This window comes from Staurois parvus, unplaced genomic scaffold, assembly GCF_062004578.1.
Source record: "Staurois parvus isolate SC_StPar_1 unplaced genomic scaffold, SC_StPar_1.0 ptg000254l, whole genome shotgun sequence".
In the NCBI taxonomy this organism is placed as follows: Eukaryota; Metazoa; Chordata; class Amphibia; order Anura; family Ranidae; genus Staurois; species Staurois parvus.
This window is the reverse complement of record NW_028318050.1, coordinates 1,095,641-1,114,660: the sequence shown is the minus strand read 5'-3', so window position 1 is coordinate 1,114,660 and position 19,020 is coordinate 1,095,641. Positions and strand designations below refer to the sequence as shown.

The following is a 19,020-nucleotide window of genomic DNA, read 5'->3' as shown; positions in this document are numbered from 1 at the left end:
GGAATGTACCCTACTGGTATGGGCAGGGTGGGGGCAAGCTGTATCAGTGGTGTTGGGGCAACTTGGTCCTGCATCGGCGACCCCTGAGCTGAGTCCTGGACCACTGCCATTGGCGCCAGGGGAAGATCTCCCACCGCATTCCCGTCCATAACAGTCACTGTATCCTACCAACTACGCCAAGTTGTAAGCCGTGTACTGGGGTGGACTCCCCAGGATACAGTGAAGTCACGAACGAGGAAAGCAACCCCAACACCAGCTTTTGCCACAACAGAATTTTACTTAGATGTGGCAAATAAACACAACCACAAATGCTGGAATATACAATAAATTTACATACACTCAGCCCAAAGGCTGAGACCCTTGTGCTGCACAGCACGGCGCCTTCTGATGGATGAAGGTAGAAAGTGAAGTAATTTACCTACTGGGGGGCACAACTAAGCTGCCACACCTTACCTGTTATTACCCTAAAAGAACAAAATCAGTGTTTGGGTGTACGGTATGGGCTAGCCTGTGGTGCAGCACAACAGCTTACAATCTTACACAAATCTACAGTATTCCCCCTCCCATAACTGGTCCTGTAGCACGTGCCTGAGTATTTCTTCTGAGCAAAAAGCCAGTCTGGCTTGAGTTTGTAGGATTTTATCAGCTCTCCAATGTGAAATGTCACTTTAAGTTGTGGAGTCCTTCCAATGATCAGCAACAACACTTGCGGCCTGACACAAACAGTGACCCTAACTAACTAACTATAGGCCTGGCCTCAGTCTCTAGGCATCAACACTGAAATGAGGTGCGTGCACGATCTTACTGACCCGGGTCTGCCTTTCATCCGCTGGAGATTCAGAACAGAACAAATGTCTCTCCAACAAGCATGCAATCTCATCAGCCTTCCTGGCAGCAATCTTCCTTTCTCAGAACAGGATCAGCGTCTTGAACACCATCAGCTTCACTTAGCTGAAGTTTTCACACCTGGATGCCAACAGATTATCTGCTCACATGGCTCTTTTCCTTCACCATCATCAAAACATGGTTGCAGTCTCCCTTCCTGTTCACTGAGCTCCCGTGTGTAAACCCCACCCCTTCATGAATATAGAAATATCTATGCAGTCTGAGGCTGTGTTAGAAAAACAGTGACATCTTGTGGCTAAATCGCAGAATGTCAGTCAGAACATTTCAAAATATTTAATTCACAATGAGAGCTGTTTCCCCATCTCACACCAATAACATGCGATTTGTGTGCGGTGCGATCGGAGTCGTACAATGTGTTTGGCTCTAATCACACCGCACCCGCACCAAATAGGTGCAGGACCATTTTTGGGTCTGCACTAGAATCGGATTGCATGAGTATTCACACCTATGTGATCTGATTCTGCACATTGCAACGTGTTTTGCAGACCACTTTCAGGGTGTTGTTAACTTAGCATACACACCTGCAGCGGTTCGCATGAACGGGGTGCGATTCTGATGCAGTGCTGAATTTACATTGAAAACGCTGCAAATTCTGCACCATATCAGTATGAATCGAGGCTGGGTCCCTATTGAGTGGAATAGGAGACACAAATCTTGGATCTTTAGTCATGATATATGGATTCATAAGACTCAGAAACAAAAACTGCTGTGCTCATGCTAGTGATTGACCGCACCCTATGTGTACATTTTATTTGTGCCTGGAGTTACCCTTTAAACCTCTGCTGTACAGCACAGAGATGCGGTTACACAAGTGATTGGAGTCAAAAATAGGGATCATAGCACCACGTCCCCCACATTACATTCACAAGAAAATGGAGAATATCACTCCTCTAAAACTTTGGGACTTTAAGCCCCGGGTTCACACTAATGTGGTGCGGAATTTGCAGCGTTTTCAGTGCAAATTCCACATCGCATTACAATAGCACCTCATTCATGCGAACCAATGCGGGTGTGTATGTTCAGTTAACACCTTGAAAGTTGTCTGAAAAATGCAGTGCGATGTGCAGAATCGGATTGCATAGGTGTGAATATCCATGCGATCCGATTCTAGTGTGACAAACAAGAGATCCCTGTGCTCAAATCGAAACAGCTAGTGCATGCATTTATCCATCAGGTGCTAAAGGGGTGTAACCACATATTAACACTAGAAATTCTGAAGGACCCTCTGCACACTGGTATATACCCTTTCAAGCAAACTTTGCAACAAATAGGGATATTTGGTTCACACATATTGCAATACATGCTTAAGCTGGCCAACTGCGTCAAAGTAATCCCTCTATGGCCAGTCCTACTCTGCCCTGCCTACTAGAAATTCTGAAGGGCCCAGGTATATCTACTGTGCAACAAATGCCAACATAGGGAAAAAGACAAAATGGGGGAGAGCTACCAGGTTCAGGTCTGGCTACTGACCTACAATACAACAAACAAGATATACCTGGGCCTTTCAGAATTTCTAGTGTTAATATGTGGTTACACCCCTTTAGCAGCTGATGGATAAACGCATGCACTAGCTGTTGGGATTTGAGCGCAGGGATCTCTTGTTTTTTGTATTGTAGGTCAGTAGCCAGACCTGAACCTGGTAGCTCTCCCCCAATTTGTCTTTTCCCCTATGTTGGCATTTGTTGCATGGTAGACGCATGCCTGCTACCCATGCTTGGGGTGCAATTAACATTTAATTGCACTGTAAGTGCGATGCGCGTTTGCAGTGCATTTCCAAAATGTGCGGCAAAGCGTGTATTTTCTGTGCATATTGTGTTTGGAAACACACAGATGTGAATGGAGCCTCATTGTTCTTGTGTAAACGCACCAATTTCACTTTCAGGTCTGATACACACGTAGCGTAGTGAGAGCGCATTGTTTTTTCCTCATTTTTCCCGCAATATTCATATTGGCAAAGTCATGGGACATTTTGGTGTGTTGCGGTTTGCACGTTTTTTATGATGAGTTTTGCCATGTTTGTCGCTCGTTTTTTCACATGGTAAAGTGTCTGTTGGCCGGTTTTCAATACTAAAGCTCTGCTCCACATAGGTTGGTATTTAGTGAGAATGGATAATGATATCGTACCTCCCAACCGTCCCGGATTCGCCAGGACTGTCCCAGGATTTGATGTACAGTCAGGTCCATAAATATTGGGACTCTATACACCACCACAATGGATTTGAAATTGATTTGAAAAGAAACAAACAAGATGTGCTTTAACTGCAGACTGTCAGCTTTAATTTGAGGGTATTTACATCCAAATCAGGTGAACGGTGTAGGAATTACAACAGTTTGCATATGTGCCTCCCATTTGTTAAGGGACCAAAAGTAATGGGACAGAATAATAATCATAAATCAAACTTTCACTTTTTAATACTTGGTTGCAAATCCTTTGCAGTCAATTACAGCCTGAAGTGTGGAACGCATAGACATCACCAGACGCTGGGTTTCATCCCTGGTGATGCTCTGCCAGGCCTCTACTGCAACTGTCTTCAGTTCCTGCTTGTTCTTGGGGCATTTTCCCTTCAGTTTTGTCTTCAGCAAGTGAAATGCTCAATCGGATTCAGGTCAGGTGATGGACTTGGCCATCGCAGAACATTCCACTTCTTTCCCTTAAAAAACTCTTTGGTTGCTTTTGCAGTCTGCTTTGGGTCATTGTCCATCTGCACTGTGAAGCGTCCAATGAGTTGTGAAGCATTTGGCTGAATATGAGCAGATAATATTCCCGAAACACTTCACAATTCATCCGGCTGCTTCTGTCAGCCGTCACATCATCAATAAATACAAGGGAAGCAGTTCCATTGGCAGCCATACATGCCCACGCCATGACACTACCACCACCATGCTTCACTGATGAGGTGGTATGCTTAGGATCATGAGCAGTTCCTTCTCCATACTCTTCTCTTCCCATCACTCTGGTTACAAGTTGATCTTGGTCTCATCTGTCCATAGGATGTTGTTCCAGAACTGTGAAGGCTTTTTTACATGTCGTTTGGCAAACTCTAATGTGGCCTTCCTGTTTTTGAGGCTCACCAATGGTTTCCATCTTGTGGTGAACCCTCTGTATTCACTCTGGTGAAGTCTTCTCTTGATTGGTGACGTTGACACACATACACCTACCTCCTGGAGAGTGTTCTTGATCGGGCCAACTGTTGTGAAGGGTGTTTTCTTCACCAGGGAAAGAATTCTTTGGTCATCCACCACAGTTGTTTTCCGTGGTCTTCCAGGTCTTTTGGTGTTGCTGAGCTCACCGGTGCGTTCCTTCTTTTTAAGAATGTTCCAAACAGTTGTTTTGGCCACGCCTAATGTTTTTGCTATCTCTCTGATGGGTTTGTTTTGTTTTTTCAGCCTAATGATGGCTTCACTGATAGTGACAGCTCTTTGGATCTCATCTTGAGAGTTGACAGCAACAGATTCCAAATGCAAATAGCACACTTGAAATGAACTCTGGACCTTTTATCTGCTCATTGTAATTGGGATAATGAGGGAATAACACATACCTGGCCATGGAACAGCTGAGAAGCCAATTGTCCCATTACTTTTGGTCCCTTAACAAGTGGGAGGCACATATGCAAACTGTTGTAATTCCTACACCGTTCACCTGATTTGGATGTAAATACCCTCAAATTAAAGCTGACAGTCTGCAGTTAAAGCACATCTTGTTTGTGTCATTTAAAATCCATTGTGGTGGTGTATAGAGCCAAAAATGTTAGAATTGTGTCGATGTCCCAATATTTATGGACCTGACTGTAAGTCCCGGGGTCCTGGCGAATCAAGGCTTAGTCCCGGCACTTGGCTCCAGTGACTTGCCCGGTAGGAGCACTCTAGCGCGTGCACCAGTGACACCTGCCCTGTGGCTTGTGCGGAGTGTCTGGGGTCCCACACACCACAAGTATATCTTGTATGGCAGCCAGCGTCTCTCACCGCCAGCTGCCTCTCACACATACACAGCTCAGAGCAGTTGAATCCACCTCCTCCTCCTTGTCTGTGATTATTACGGTCCACCTCACACACCACACCCACAGCGAATAGCTGACCGAGGCACGTACATGCAGCCGTGACTTGAGGTAAGAGGAAATAAGGGGGACTCAACTTGAATATATAAAACCGTATATAAGACTGGCCGTGATATACTTTCACAGCCCGCACTACCTCTTGGCCACCACCGGAGGGAGACTCCACTCCAATCCAGCTGGCCGACCACACACACTGGCAGATATGGTCTTACATACAATCTGGTGCACTAATTAGGGTTGAGGAGCAGCCTAGCAATCACACACCCTTCTAGGATTCCTCCAGCTACACTCCAAGTCAGAACCCCAGTGTCAGTCACTCTTCCACTGTCCACACACCCCCACACCAGACACACCACAAATGGTAGCTTAACACCACCCGACAGTTTATCCACAGAACGGTCTGTTGGAACACCACACACACACACACACACACACACACACACAGATCTTCGTCTGGCAGATATGTCACCCTTACAATCTGCACGCAATCTGCCAACATGCAGTGCAATTGCATACAGATTGGCAATGAGCTTGACTGAGCATATAAAGACACTAAAATACAATACAATTTAATCTCTCTGGAGATATGAGCCCGAGCTTAAATGCCCAGACGTCACGTATTAATTTTATGATTTAATATGCCGAAAGTGGGCAGTGCATATATTATGTGTAACGTATAAAAAGTTACAAAAAATACAAGAAGACACACAATTGACTATTCACTATAAAATAAAAGGGAATAAAAAACAGAAATAAAACTTTTACCAAGATTTATTCTGCGACTGGAGCAAGTCAGAGAAAGTCCGCAATCCGTCAGTCAAATACAACGGGCTCCATACGAATCACAATGTCCATACATCAGGGTCCTCAATTTATGGGAATATGGACGAGGGCTTGACATGAGTCCTTGGCCAACTGACTCTGGGGGGTGTTCCTGTACCTGCCCACAAGATGTTTTGGGTCCTGAAATGCCCAAAGTCAATTGGACCAGGAACGGTTTGAATCACCAAGTTAGGGATTGAATTTCCGAAACCAGCGCATCAGTCCGATCTCGACAGTACCAAACACTGTTCAGCTGTCGTGGTCCAGCGCCACATAACCATTTCCTGCATTTTTCTGGCACTCTACATATTCCACAAATACGGTTTTTACATGCAGATGTAGCCCACAGAGTGCCCAATCAGAAGGAAGTATTTTCATCTCTCTGCAACTAATATTTTTAGCTTTTATGATAGAAGAAATATACTTCTTTGATCTGTGATATACTTTAAAGCTCCTCAGACAGATCAGAGCCCCCCTGGTCCTTGTTGGGCTCCAGGACACAAGACTGGATCACAGGGAAATGGCCTGTGCGTTACTTTAAAAAATGTACAGCAATCAGATCACATGGTATTACTGTACCATGAGATCTGGAACAGTCAAACACATTTGTGACCAGCATTTGGGGTGTCATTGAGTTAACATTGACGCCCGCTTCAGATCAGAATTGCAAGGAGCTTTGAATGTAAATGAGCATGGAAAGCGGGTTTCCCGCACCCTGTCCTGGTGTGAACGGGTCCTTAGTCTGGATTTGGGGGATTTTGTTCATATCTTGGAAGGTCCCACCAGAACTGGGTCAGTTGGGAAGTATTGATCTATATTAGAGGGAGAGAGGATTTGTGTTTTTAGGGTTTGTACTGGGAGGGGGAATATGGGTGGAAGGATTTGTGATAGAACTGGCAAGAGGTCAGGTGCTGGCATGGGGGATTTGGGGGAAAGAGGATTTGTGCTTGAGAGGAGGGGGGGTATTTTACCAAGGATGGGGGGGGGGGTTGTGCTGGAATGGAGGACTTGGAGGAGAGGATCTGTGCTGAAAGTGGGGAAAGGATTTTTGCTGGGAGGAAAATTTGGGGATGAGGGGGAAGGATTTGTACTGGAATCGAGGGGTGAGGTGTCTTTGTTCTGGAAGTGGGGGAGTGCTGGGAGGGGATTTGAGGGTGGGGTATTTGTGCTGGGATAAGGAGTTGTGCTGGGAGGGGGGATTTGGGGGATGGAACACAATTTGTGCTTGAAAGGGGGATTTGGGGGAGATCATTTGAGCTAGAAGTGAGGAAAGGATTTATGCTGGGAGGAGGAACTTGAAGCAGGATGATAATTTTGTACTGGGAGAAGAAATTTGGTAGATTGCTTGTGCTGGGAAGAGGGGCTTGGGGAAAAGAGCATTTGCACTGGGGAGATTTGGAGAGGGGGAATTGGGTCTGAGAGGATTTGTACTGTGCAACGAAACCGGACCCCGACTGCACTAGGGTATTTAAGTTAGACTTCCGCTTCCCTGTCCGAACGCAGATCCACGGACACCACCGCTGACCAAACAAGACTAGACGACACCAGTCTGTATAAACATGGAACTCTTTATTTTAAACTCAAACAGGCTTTTTATTCAATACACTGAGACTGATCACATGATCATATGCAAACGCAGCTATATACAGAAATAGACTTAACACTCTATACAGTAAGTTAATTAGGTTAGCTGGGTGATCTAAACAAAAGGTGAATGGGAATTCACACCTAGACAATGGTTGGATGAATTAGGATCTCACTAAAGAGCAAATGGCCCCCCTCCTACACTGGAGTACAGGAGAGGCCGGCGTGATCAGCTCCTTCAATTCACATGTCTAGTTCAGAATCAACAACCAGGAATAGTCTTCATAAAGCTGATAAATATTACTGTCACATCTGAAGTAATTCGAACCGCATTCTCAGAGTCCATTAGTCACCCTGTGCCCCTAAGAGACACAGGGTGACTTACACATAAGAGGGATATGGGGAGCTGAGACAGGGGTCTTCCCACCCCTTCAAAGGGGGCTGTGTCCCATGGGCCCCCCACCCAAAGTGACTCCCATCACATATCTCCCCTTTCGGCAGGAGACTAACGCAGGAGAAAACCCCAGACGAGTGGACCCCGAAGATAGTCTGTACTTCCAGTCCCCCAATGCCAGCACCCACACAGTACCCCAAGCAAATTGTCCCACACAAAGCAGTACTCACCCAGCCAACCTCTGCCTCACTAGAACATACCCGCCGCTGGGGAGAAGTACAGGCTGGTCCTTCTCCCTGAAGTCCTCTCAGTCACTGGTGAGAAAACAGGGTGGCTGGGCCGACTCCATCATGCTGTTGGGGATCTGGGCCGAAAGCCCAGCATCCCTGTAGTGGCTAGGCAGAGGCCAGGGGCACTCTGTCCTGTTGCCATGACTTCTGCTGGGGACCCCTCTATCCTCCGTAGGGGAGGGAGGCTGGCTTCCTCCACTGCCAGACTGTGGATTTGCTGCAGGGATGGCATTCCTCTGTGACTGTCCCTCTGGTCCACAAATCCTGGCTTGGGAGGGAAGACAGTTTCCTCTGCTCTGGCTGACTGTGGGAGAGGGAGGACAACAACCTCCTCTCCCTTCTCCCCCTGAGCCTCTGAAACTACTGGTGAGGGGGCAGAGGTCCTGGACCCTCTGTCGGGTTGTCAGTGCTTCAGCTGGAGAAGTTTCTTCTACCTCCAAAGATGCTGCTGGCAGGAAATCCCTTGTCCCTGTCACTGGTGTAGGAGAAAGGCCATCCACCTCTTCTCTCAGGGGGACTGAAGCTGTTGTTGGTACTGGGTAGAGCTCAGCAATGTTTGGCCCTGTTGCCAGCTCTTCTGCTGGAGGCTCGCCGGCTGGTTCCTCCTCATCAGAAAATTCAGTCAAATCCCCAGTCTCTGAAACTAGTGTCTGGGGACAGGGGTTCACCATCTCCTGTCCGTGGAACCCAGAAGATGTTACCAGTGCTGGTCAGAGTTCAGTAATGTTTGGCCCTGTTGCCAGCTCTTCTGCTGGAGGCTCACCAGGTTGTTTTTCCTCAACAGAGAAGTCTATCAAATCCCCAGTCTCTGGAATTTCCATTACCGATTCTTTGGCATGCTGCCGAACATGTTTCAGCAGTTGCCTATATGCCCTTTCCAGATGCTTTTCTTTCTTCAGCAGGTATTCCAGATCTGGTTCAAGCTCTGAGACCCCTGTGAGACTGAACATAGCCTCTCTGTCTTCTCACAGGTCCTCAAGAGAAGGTTCTCCTTCATCACCAAACACAAAAAGATCTGTAAGGCTCTCCCTGTCAGAGCCTGGGATTGAACCTGGATCTTCTGCAGTGAAAGGCAATGCTTCTTCTCACTGAACCACCTGGAATGCTGGACAGCTCCCTTGACAATTCTTTGGATGATCCTACCTTGGCCCTGTTTGTCTTGAACCCTGAACTCCTTGCTCCTCCCATGAACTTCCTATAAAAGCCATGTCCATACACTTCCTCCTTGCCAGATTATTGTGCCTTTCCAGCCAATATCCCACTACTGTTCCTGCTGCCGTCTACACCTCCGCTACCGACCTTTGGCTTGTTCCTGAACACGATTTAGTCTCATCCTAACCTAGTACGATTGATCTGATACCATTTGTGACCGACTCTTGGCTTGTGACTGACTCTGCTTCTTTCTGATCCCTAACCTGTTGATCCCCTATTGGTTCCCAGTCTGTCAGGAATGGACTTGCCAATAATGGTGGGACTCACCTGCCTTGTGGGCTGCAGTACCAGGGCTGGCCAGCGGGTGCTCTTAGCAATCAGTGACTCACCCCTGCAGTCAGCCAAACACCTGAAGCTGATTGCAGGGGTTGTATTTAAGGAATGGCCAGACTCACAGTCAGGGCCTTGGTGTGTGTTTTTCCATGGGCCCCTTTGTCTTGTATCCTGTGTTCCTGTTTCTGCCTGACTTGTTGCCGACCCTGCCTGATCCTGACCTCTGCTGACTTCTCCTGTTTGATCCCTGGCTTGTGACCCTGACCATTCTCTGCCTGACCCTCTGCACCGCGCTGCCCGTGACTTACTGAACCCAGCTTGTGACCCCGACCACTCTCCCGCCTGTTCCTGGTGCTCCGTTTGCCCGTTTGCTACTGACCCGGCCTGCCTGACTACTCTTTGTATTGTATGTATTGTTATCGGTGGGTGGTTTGGTTTGGTTTGTTTGCACTGTGTTTATGTTTAGTTTTGCACTGCGTTTTGTATTGTTAGTCTTAATAAATCATATTGTTTATACCATATCTGAAGCCTGCGTTTCCCTGTGTCAGTCCACACACCTCTGGTCATACCCGGAGCCCTGACACAGTCTGCTCGTTCCCTGGTGGGGTGATCCTGAGATCTGCAACCTGTTATTAACACGCAACCCAGTCCATCTCCACCATTAGGAGCTCTTGTGAATACTGGTTAATACTTAGACCCCGCACCTCAGGTGAGCCTGCGTCATTCCCTGGGGGACCCGCTGGTGTACCTATCCTGCTGGTTTCAGGTAAGCCTTACACTGCTGCCATGACTCCTGTCAGGCAGAAAATTTCAGAGCTGCAAGAGTTTGGTGTTACCTACCAAGAGAAATTTTCTGAACTGCAAGGTATAGTAGAAAGGCAACAGGGAGAGATTCCGTCTCTACAGAGACAACTGCTGAACCGAGATGATCCTAGCTCACATATGCCCCAGCCATCTAAGTTCAATGGAGACCGCCGCCACTACAGGGGTTTCCTTAATCAATGTTGCATATATTTCCAAATGTACCCTGCTGCATTTACTTCAGAGAAAAAGAAGGTAATGTTTACTATTGGGCTTCTGACTGAGGAAGCTCTGGCTTGGGCCTCCCCTTATATAGAGCAAAACCATGGCATGTTGAATGATTTTGACACGTTTTTGACCGTGATGAATCAGGTTTTTGATGATCCCAACCGTTGTGCTACTGCCGAAGCAAAATTGCATAGTCTGCGGCAGGGTAGACGCTCGGTCACTGAATATACAGCCGAATTCAGAAGTTGGATGGCAGATAACACTTGGAACCCTGCAGCACAAAAGAGCCAGTTCCGCCAAGGGCTTTCTGAACAGGTAAAGGAAGAGCTTGCCAGAGTAGATATTCCTAATGATCTTGAGGAATTCATCCAATTGTGTATCCGAATCGATCAAAGACTTACAGAAAGGAGGAAGGAGAGGTTGGGAATGTTTGGAGGTAATAGGGGCATGCATATCTCTGCTAGTCCATTTGTTCAGCAGGATTCAAGAGTCTCTCTGGGTCCTAACACTCCTGAGCCTATGCAGGTTGATGCGATCAACAGATCCATTTCTATCCAGGAGAAAGAGAGAAGACGTTCAGAGAACTTATGTCTTTATTGTGGGGATTCTGGTCATTATGCAATTGTCCGCACAAGGTTAAAAGAACTATTGCTGTGACTGATGTGATTGAGCCTGAACACATAAACTCCATAAGCCAGTCTGTCTGCCCACTGATTCCTGAAGAGAATAAAGTGAACTCCCTACTTTCTCACTTTGTTATCCCCATTAAACTTGTATCTGAGGGCCGTGAAATCTCCTGCTCAGCTATGCTGGACTCCGGGGCGGGGGGGAACTTTATGGATATAGAGTTTGCCAACAGCAATAATATTCAAGCAAGAGATACATTTACCCCTATTGATATGGAGACAGTTGATGGGTCACCCCTATCTTCAGGACCTGTTACCCATAAAACGATTCCCCTGGTACTGTTGTTTGAGGCTGACCATTGTGCGACCATCAGCTTTCAGCTGATTACGTCACCCAAGTTTCCCATCATCCTTGGCATTCCTTGGTTCTCCACTCACAATCCTGCCATCAACTGGGTAGCACGAACTATAGATTTTATGTCCTCCCACTGTAAAAAATATTGCAAAAAACCTTGCCAACCAAGTCCGTCACCAACCAAGGAAGCGCTAAGTGATATAGTGGCTATCCAGTCATATGACAATTTGCCCCCACATTACCATGAGTTCCGGGATGTCTGTTACAAGAAAAATGCAGCTAAATTGCCCCCTCTTCGCCCATATGATTGCCCCATTGAGCTGCTCCAAGGGGCAGAAATACCTTTTGGGCGCCTGTTCAATCTGTCAGAACCTGAACTAAAAGTGCTCAGGGAGTGGATCGATGATAATTTGGGAAAAGGCTTTGTTAAAAAGAGACTCCACCTTGCGTCCATGCATTGACTACCGAGACATGAATAAAATCACTGTAAAAACCGCTATCCATTACCCTTAATCTCGGAAATGTTGGAAAGACTTTGTTCTGCTAAGATCTTTACCAAGCTTGATCTACGAGGGGCATATAACCTTGTCCGCATTCGTCAAGGAGACGAATGGAAGACTGCCTTCAGAACCAGGTATTGGCATTTTGAATCCTTGGTGATACCGTTTGGACTCTGCAACGCCCCTGCAACATTTCAACATTTTATCAACAATTTCTTTCGTGATCTGTTGGACCAATTTGTAATTGCCTATCTGGATGATATCCTTATCTTTTCTGATAATTGTGAGGAGCACCGCAAACATGTTTGCACAGTTTTTGAAAGATTAAGGAAAAATAGACTTTACAATAAATTGGAGAAATGTGAGTTTGAACAAACCCAGATCCAGTTCTTAGGCTATATCATTTCTCCGAAGGGAGTGAGCATGGACCCCGAGAAGGTCAAAGCAGCGGTAGATTGGTCAGCACCTGGAAATGTTAAGGAAATTCAATGTTTTGTTGGGTTTGCCAACTTCTACAGAAAATTTATAAGAAACTTCTCTAGAGTGATAGCTCCAATCACACAACTTACAAAGAAAGGGATACCCTTTGTGTGGACCTCTGAGGCACAAGCTACGTTTGAAAAGCTGAAAACTCTTTTCACTTCTGCACCAATCTTGGTACATCCCGATCCTGAACTACCCTTTATAGTGGAAGTAGATGCTTCCAATTCTGCCGTGGGAGCGATCCTGTCTCAGCGAAGTGATGAAAAGATGCAGCTTCACCCTTGTGCCTATTTTTCCCGTTTGATGTCTCCAGCCGAAAGAAATTACGACATTGGGAATAAAGAGCTACTGGCAATTAAGGAAGCCTTTTCTGAATGGAGGCATCTGCTAGAAGGGGCTAATCACCCTGTAACTGTTCTCACTGACCATAAGAATCTGGAATTTGTTCGCTCAGCCAAGAGAGTGTCTTCAAGACTAGCACGTTGGTCGTTTATTCTTTTCTAGATTCAATTTTATCATTTCATATCGACCTGGATCGAGGAATGGTAAAGCCGATGCCTTATCAAGGATGCTGTCTGAGCCTCCCCAGGAGGGTAATTTTGAATGTTCGATCCTAACTCAAAAGAACTTTCTAGGGGCCACAAGTGCAAAGACATTCTTGAGTCTTCTCAAAGAGGGGTATGAGAATGACCCACTTCTCAGTCATCCTCCTAGAGACATTAACCTTGAGTACAAGAATGGGTTTTGGATTCTAGAGCATTGTCTCTATGTACCTGAGTCGGCCCGGGTGGAAGTCCTCAAATTAGTGCATGACTGCAAACTGGCAGGACACTTTGGGATGTCAAAAACAGAGGATCTTCTGGCACGTTCCTTCTGGTGGCCTAGTTATAAGAAAGATATCAAACGCTACGTGGCCTCTTGTTTGACGTGCGCACGTCATAAGACACCCCGAGCTTCTCCTTTGGGGTTGCTCCAACCACTTCCTGTTCCATCAAGGCCTTGGGGGTCAATTTCTATGGACTTTATAGTCGAATTACCTCCTTCAAGAGAAATGACTACGATCTTGGTAGTTGTCGACCGCCTTTCTAAAATGGCTCATTTCATACTGGTTAAAGGGGTACCGTCTGCTGAACAAACTGCGGAGCTGATGGTTCGAGATGTTTTAAAATACATGGAATCCCTGATGATGTGGTATCTGATAGAGGAGTACAGTTTACTTCAAAATTCTGGAAAAGCTTTTGTTCCGCTTTAGGGGTAACCGTTAACCTATCCTCTGCTTTTCATCCACAGTCTAATGGTCAGACTGAGAGGACCAATCAAACTTTGGAACAGTACCTTCGGTGCTTCGTCAGTTATCTTCAGGATGACTGGGTGGACTATCTACCTACGGCAGAGTTTGCCTATAACAATGCTAAACATAGCTCCACTTCCCAAAGCCCCTTTTTCCTCAATATGGGGTATCATCCAGTTTTTATTCCGGATCTCCCTATCACAACTCAAATTCCTGCTGTTGCCAACAGATTAACTACATTGCAGGAGATTCAGGCGAAGTTGATCGAGACCTTGGGGAAGGCTCAGGAAAGTCATAAAAGGGCTGCCGACAGTCATCGCAGATCACTTCCTATCTTTCATGTGGGCAACAAGGTTTGGCTATCTACCAAAAATCTGAAGCTTCATGTTCCAGCTGCAAAGTTGGGCCAAAAGTTTGTGGGACCCTTCTAGATTTCTGCTCAGATCAACCCAGTCACCTTTCGCTTAAAACTTCCTGACAGTATGAAGATTCACCCTGTGTTTCATGTATCACTTTTCAAACCATTTCAGGAAAATCCTTTCTCTGGACGAATTCTTCCACCTCCTCCACCTGTTGAGGTACAGGGCGAAGAAGAATATGTGGTGAAGATCCTTGACTCTAGGATATTTAGACGAAAATTGCAATATCTTGTCCAATGGGAAGGATATGGGCAAGAGGAAAATTCTTGGGAGCCTGATGAAAATGTTCATGCTCCTAGATTAACAAGAGAATTCCACCAGAGGTTTCCCCACAAGCCTGGTCCTAAGACGTCCAGAGGACGTCCTGTGAGGAGGGGAGTACTGTCGGACCCTGGGATTGAACCGGGGAGCAGTGAGAGGCAATGTTTCTTCTCACTGAACCACCTGGAATGCTGGACAGCTCCATTGACAATTCTTTGGATGATCCTGCCTTGGCCCTGTTTGTCTTGAACCCTGAACTCCTTGCTCCTCCCATGAACTTCCTATAAAAGCCATGTCCATACACTTCCTCCTTGCCAGATTATTGTGCCTTTCCAGCCAATATCCCACTACTGTTCCTGCTGCCGTCTACACCTCTGTTACCGACCTTTGGCTTGTTCCTGACCATGATTTAGTCTCATCCTAACCTACTACGATTGATTTGCTACCATTTGTGACCGACCCTTGGCTTGTGACTGACTCCGCTTCTGTCTGATCCCTAACCTGTTGATCCGCTATTGGTTCCCAGTCTGCTCATTCCCTGGTGGGGTGATCCTGAGATCTGCGACCTGTTATTAACACGCAGCCAAGTCCATCTCCACCATTAGGAGCTCTGGTGAATACCGGTTAATACTTAGACCCCGCACCTCAGGTGAGCTTGCGTCATTCCCAGGGGGACCCGCTGGTGTACCTATCCTGCTGGTTTCAGGTAAGCCTTACACTGCTGTAGCAACTGGTCTCTGAACCTGATCGCATATTGTGACACTCCCACAGCAATCCAGGGCCACCAAAGTCATATCCCTCTGGAAAGCATTCTGTTGTCACCCCCAAAATATTTCTGCTCTGCGTACCATTGCAGAGCCTGATATCGGTTGTCCAGCTCTATCTCCTGCTGGACCAGCCTGTCCAACTCAGTCACCCATTGCTCCTGGGGTCGCTGTCCCAGGAATGGCATCCATAACTTCTGATGGTCCCTGGCTCATTCTCCTGGGGTTGGATAGCACTTTCCCTTGTCCATACCAACAACCTGGAGGGCTCCACTCCACAGCAGCACCTGAATCCGCTGCCTGAGCTCCAGGTACTCATCCACAGACAAAGTCCTGTGACAAAGAATGATCCACAGCAGCCCTGGGAACTCGGATGCCAGGTCCATATCTTCACTGGGGTGACTGATGTCTCCTTTCCTGATCTTGAATCCCAGTGGTGGTTTGGACGTGTTCACAGCTTGGAAGCACAATCCCACCACTTGCCACCAATGTAACGGAACCGGACCCCGACTGCACTAGGGTATTTCCGTTAGACTCCCACTTCCCTGTCCGAACACAGATCCATGGACACCACTCTTGAATGAAACCAGGAAATAGACTGCTTTATTTCAACACAGACACAAGATATATACATTCAAGGGAACAATTCTCCCCTCCCTGCATGAGGACACAGGGCAGGGCAAACCAAATCTAGCAACAAGAAACCCATAAGCAGACACCCCCTACCAAGCCAATACACAAACACATACATCCCATAATAGTTTGCTCCCAAGCAAGACACACAATAGAACAATGGAATACAACCACATGGCATTAAACAATGACAACCCCCCACCCCAACTATACATGTCTACATAATATTAGGACAGATCACCCTGCACCCCTAACAGGCACAGGGTTACTTACACATAAGAGGGATATGGGGAGCTGAGACAGGGGTCTCCCCACTTCTCCAAAGTGAGCTGTGTTCCATGGGTCCCCCACCCAAAGTGACTCCCGCCACATACTCGAATGGGGGGTTGTGCTTTGAGGGAGGATTTGGGGAGGGGGGTGTAGGGGGATTTATTCTGAGAAGGGTACTGGGGAGAAGGAGGATTTGTGCTGTGAGGGGGAACTGAGGGGTGTGGGGATAAGTTTTAGAATAGGGAGGAAGAGGGAATTGTGCTGTGACTGGGAATTTGGGGAAGGTGTGAAAAGGGGAAGAATATTTATGTTGGGGGAGGGGGGATTTGCATGTGAGGATCTGTTCTAGCTGCGCAAACTGTTGGTACGATATAAATCCTGTATAATAATAATAATAATGTCAATATGGATCAACATCTCTGAGGAATGTTTCCAACACCTTGTTGAATCTGACACAAAGAATGAAGGTAGTTCTGAAGACAAAATGGGGTCCAACCCGATACTAGCAAGGTGTACCTGCTAAAGTGGCCGGTGAGTATAAACTGATATTGATTGTGTGTAAGCACAGAGGTGGATGAAAGCAATCTCCTGGGAGGGGGACAGATGCTGGGTGTGAGTCTATGAGGTCAGCTGGTGAACTACTTCCTTCTACTGGTTTTCATATCCTAAATACCAGATTCAGGTCAGGGCAGGAAGTAATACTGGAGGCTGAGGCAGGGACTGTCCCAAAAGACAGAGAAAGCTTTTCTTTTCTGTAACAGAGGCACAATAATGGTATATCAGTACATAGGGGAGCTGGAATTTAGGGAAATATAAGGTGAACTTGGTCTGCAAGGCTGTGTAGTAAGGTTTTTGGCCAAGCAGGGATATGAGTCTATTTTGATGCAGCAGGTTTTACCATTGGAGGCTCTCCTTTGGAGTGGTGTTGATTCCTGGAAGCCTCTTCTGTGGATCCAATGAATGGTGAACCTGGTGGTACAATGGCTGTCTTTCCACATCTCTGGAACAGTCTTGTGCAGCAGTATTATTAATCAGCTGGTCTGGGGGGTGCACTCTGGCTCCCCTGTGGCAAGGAAAACAAGCCCCTGGGTGAAAGCTGACAGTAGCAGTCGCTCACTTGATCTCCATACAGCAATTTTCAGCTAGCAAGTGGCTCTCCAGAACATGCAGACCCGCGGGTGACATAACAGTTACTAACCTCTTTCTCTCTCTCTAACACTCACTCCCTTCTACACTGGCTGGCGGCAGTCTCCCAACTGCCCCCAGTCTTTCCTGGGCTTTTCTATTTATACCCCCCTCGTCCAGGTTCCTCCTCTTTGTAGTTTCTTTATCAGCTCATGACTCGGACTACATATCCCATCATTCCGTGTTCTGTATTTGAGAATAAATAGCTTAGGATCCATTGACGCTCCATCCTGTGACAGCAGACAGGAGCTGCAATCAGGCAATTTCGCAATAATACATTTCAGACTCTGCATAATCCACTAACAGCGATTCTGGTTACAGCAAGAAGTCTGTCAAATATTTATCACCTACCCAGCACACCTTACCAGACCCTGAATCCTGGCCATTGGTTGGGTTGTCAAATAATTCATTACACCGACTGATAACCCTCTATTCACAGACAACAGTCTCTGGCAGAAGGAAGAATAACAATCTGTGTTTGGAGAAACCTTACAAAAATATAAAGGATGACTGCAGTCCACTGCTCCCTACAGATCACATAGCAGTAAAAAAAAGAGAATTTGGAAAATACTAGATCCCCATCACTGGATAATTAGGAAAGTACAATATGCAAATTAATTCCAAAACTACTTCATTGTGCCTCCCAATGACGTTATTGTGACTACAGACACTTGGAATGTTACTGTAGCACCCTCCTAGGTAGGTGTTAGGATTAGGTACATTTGGTTCTGTCACACTGTATCCAGTAGAGCTGTGGTTTGTTGTTGGGCAAATTTAGTTTTGCTCACTGTAACCAGTGTGACTGTGTTGATTGTTTGGTCTGTTCTGTGTTCCAGTAGTTGCAGGATTGATTGCTTCAACCTGAATAGTCCAGAAAGCTCTGAAAGCTAGTGGGCAGGAAGAGTCTAATCAGCAGCTATATAGTCATACAGCCATGGCCAATCCCTGGAGAGGGTCATTCTGATGGTAGCTGGGTGTCTGTATAAATACTGTATAAATACTCTGAGAGCAGCGAGGTCTTTTTCCCTACAAGGAAATCACAGCCTAAGGAGGATTCTTGCACCCTTAGACCATCCTTCCATGTGGCTGCAGGGTGCTAAGGCCTTCTGTGGGCTAACTGGAGGCCTGTTTTGCTGGAAGCTGCAGAGAGCTGATTGAGGGACTCTTGCATGGGGATCTAGTCTGGTATCACAGGGTAGAAGTGTCTGGACGATATTGGAAAAAGACAACCCATTTTCCAAGGACTGGAAAGAGAGAACCTAGAGACCATGGCTGCTGCCATCCCTCGTGTTAGAGTCAGCTGTGTGTGTAAAGGGAACATAGTGTTCAGTGTCCTGAAGAGCTCAATCTATTTGATTCCTAGTGAAAGGACTTTGCTTGGACATTTCACCAGACGAAGATCAACCTCCTCAAGTTGCTACAGGCTCATAGTTTTGGAGTATCCCACTCAATTCTCTAACTCTATCCAAGTTACCCTAAAGTAAAAACACCAAAAAGAACACCCCTGGACTGTTCATTGAGCCAAAGAGTGACTGTGACCGTGTGCCTGGCTGGGAGGCAACTACTGGGGAGAGAACTCCATGCAATCTACTAAGCGGCTCCTGTGGGGAAAGTGCTCTGCTACCATAGATGCCCCATTAACATCACCAGAAATGGGAGGAAACAAAT

General features: G+C 46.6%; 1 protein-coding gene and 1 pseudogene across 1 annotated transcript in view; both read left to right on the top strand.

Moving 5' to 3' along the window:
• LOC149459567 (uncharacterized) overlaps positions 1-19,020 on the top strand; it is a 172,752-nt gene that overhangs the window by 66,416 nt on the left and 87,316 nt on the right. The window lies entirely within an intron of this gene.
• LOC149459568 (uncharacterized) lies at positions 10,323-18,783 on the top strand (annotated as a pseudogene).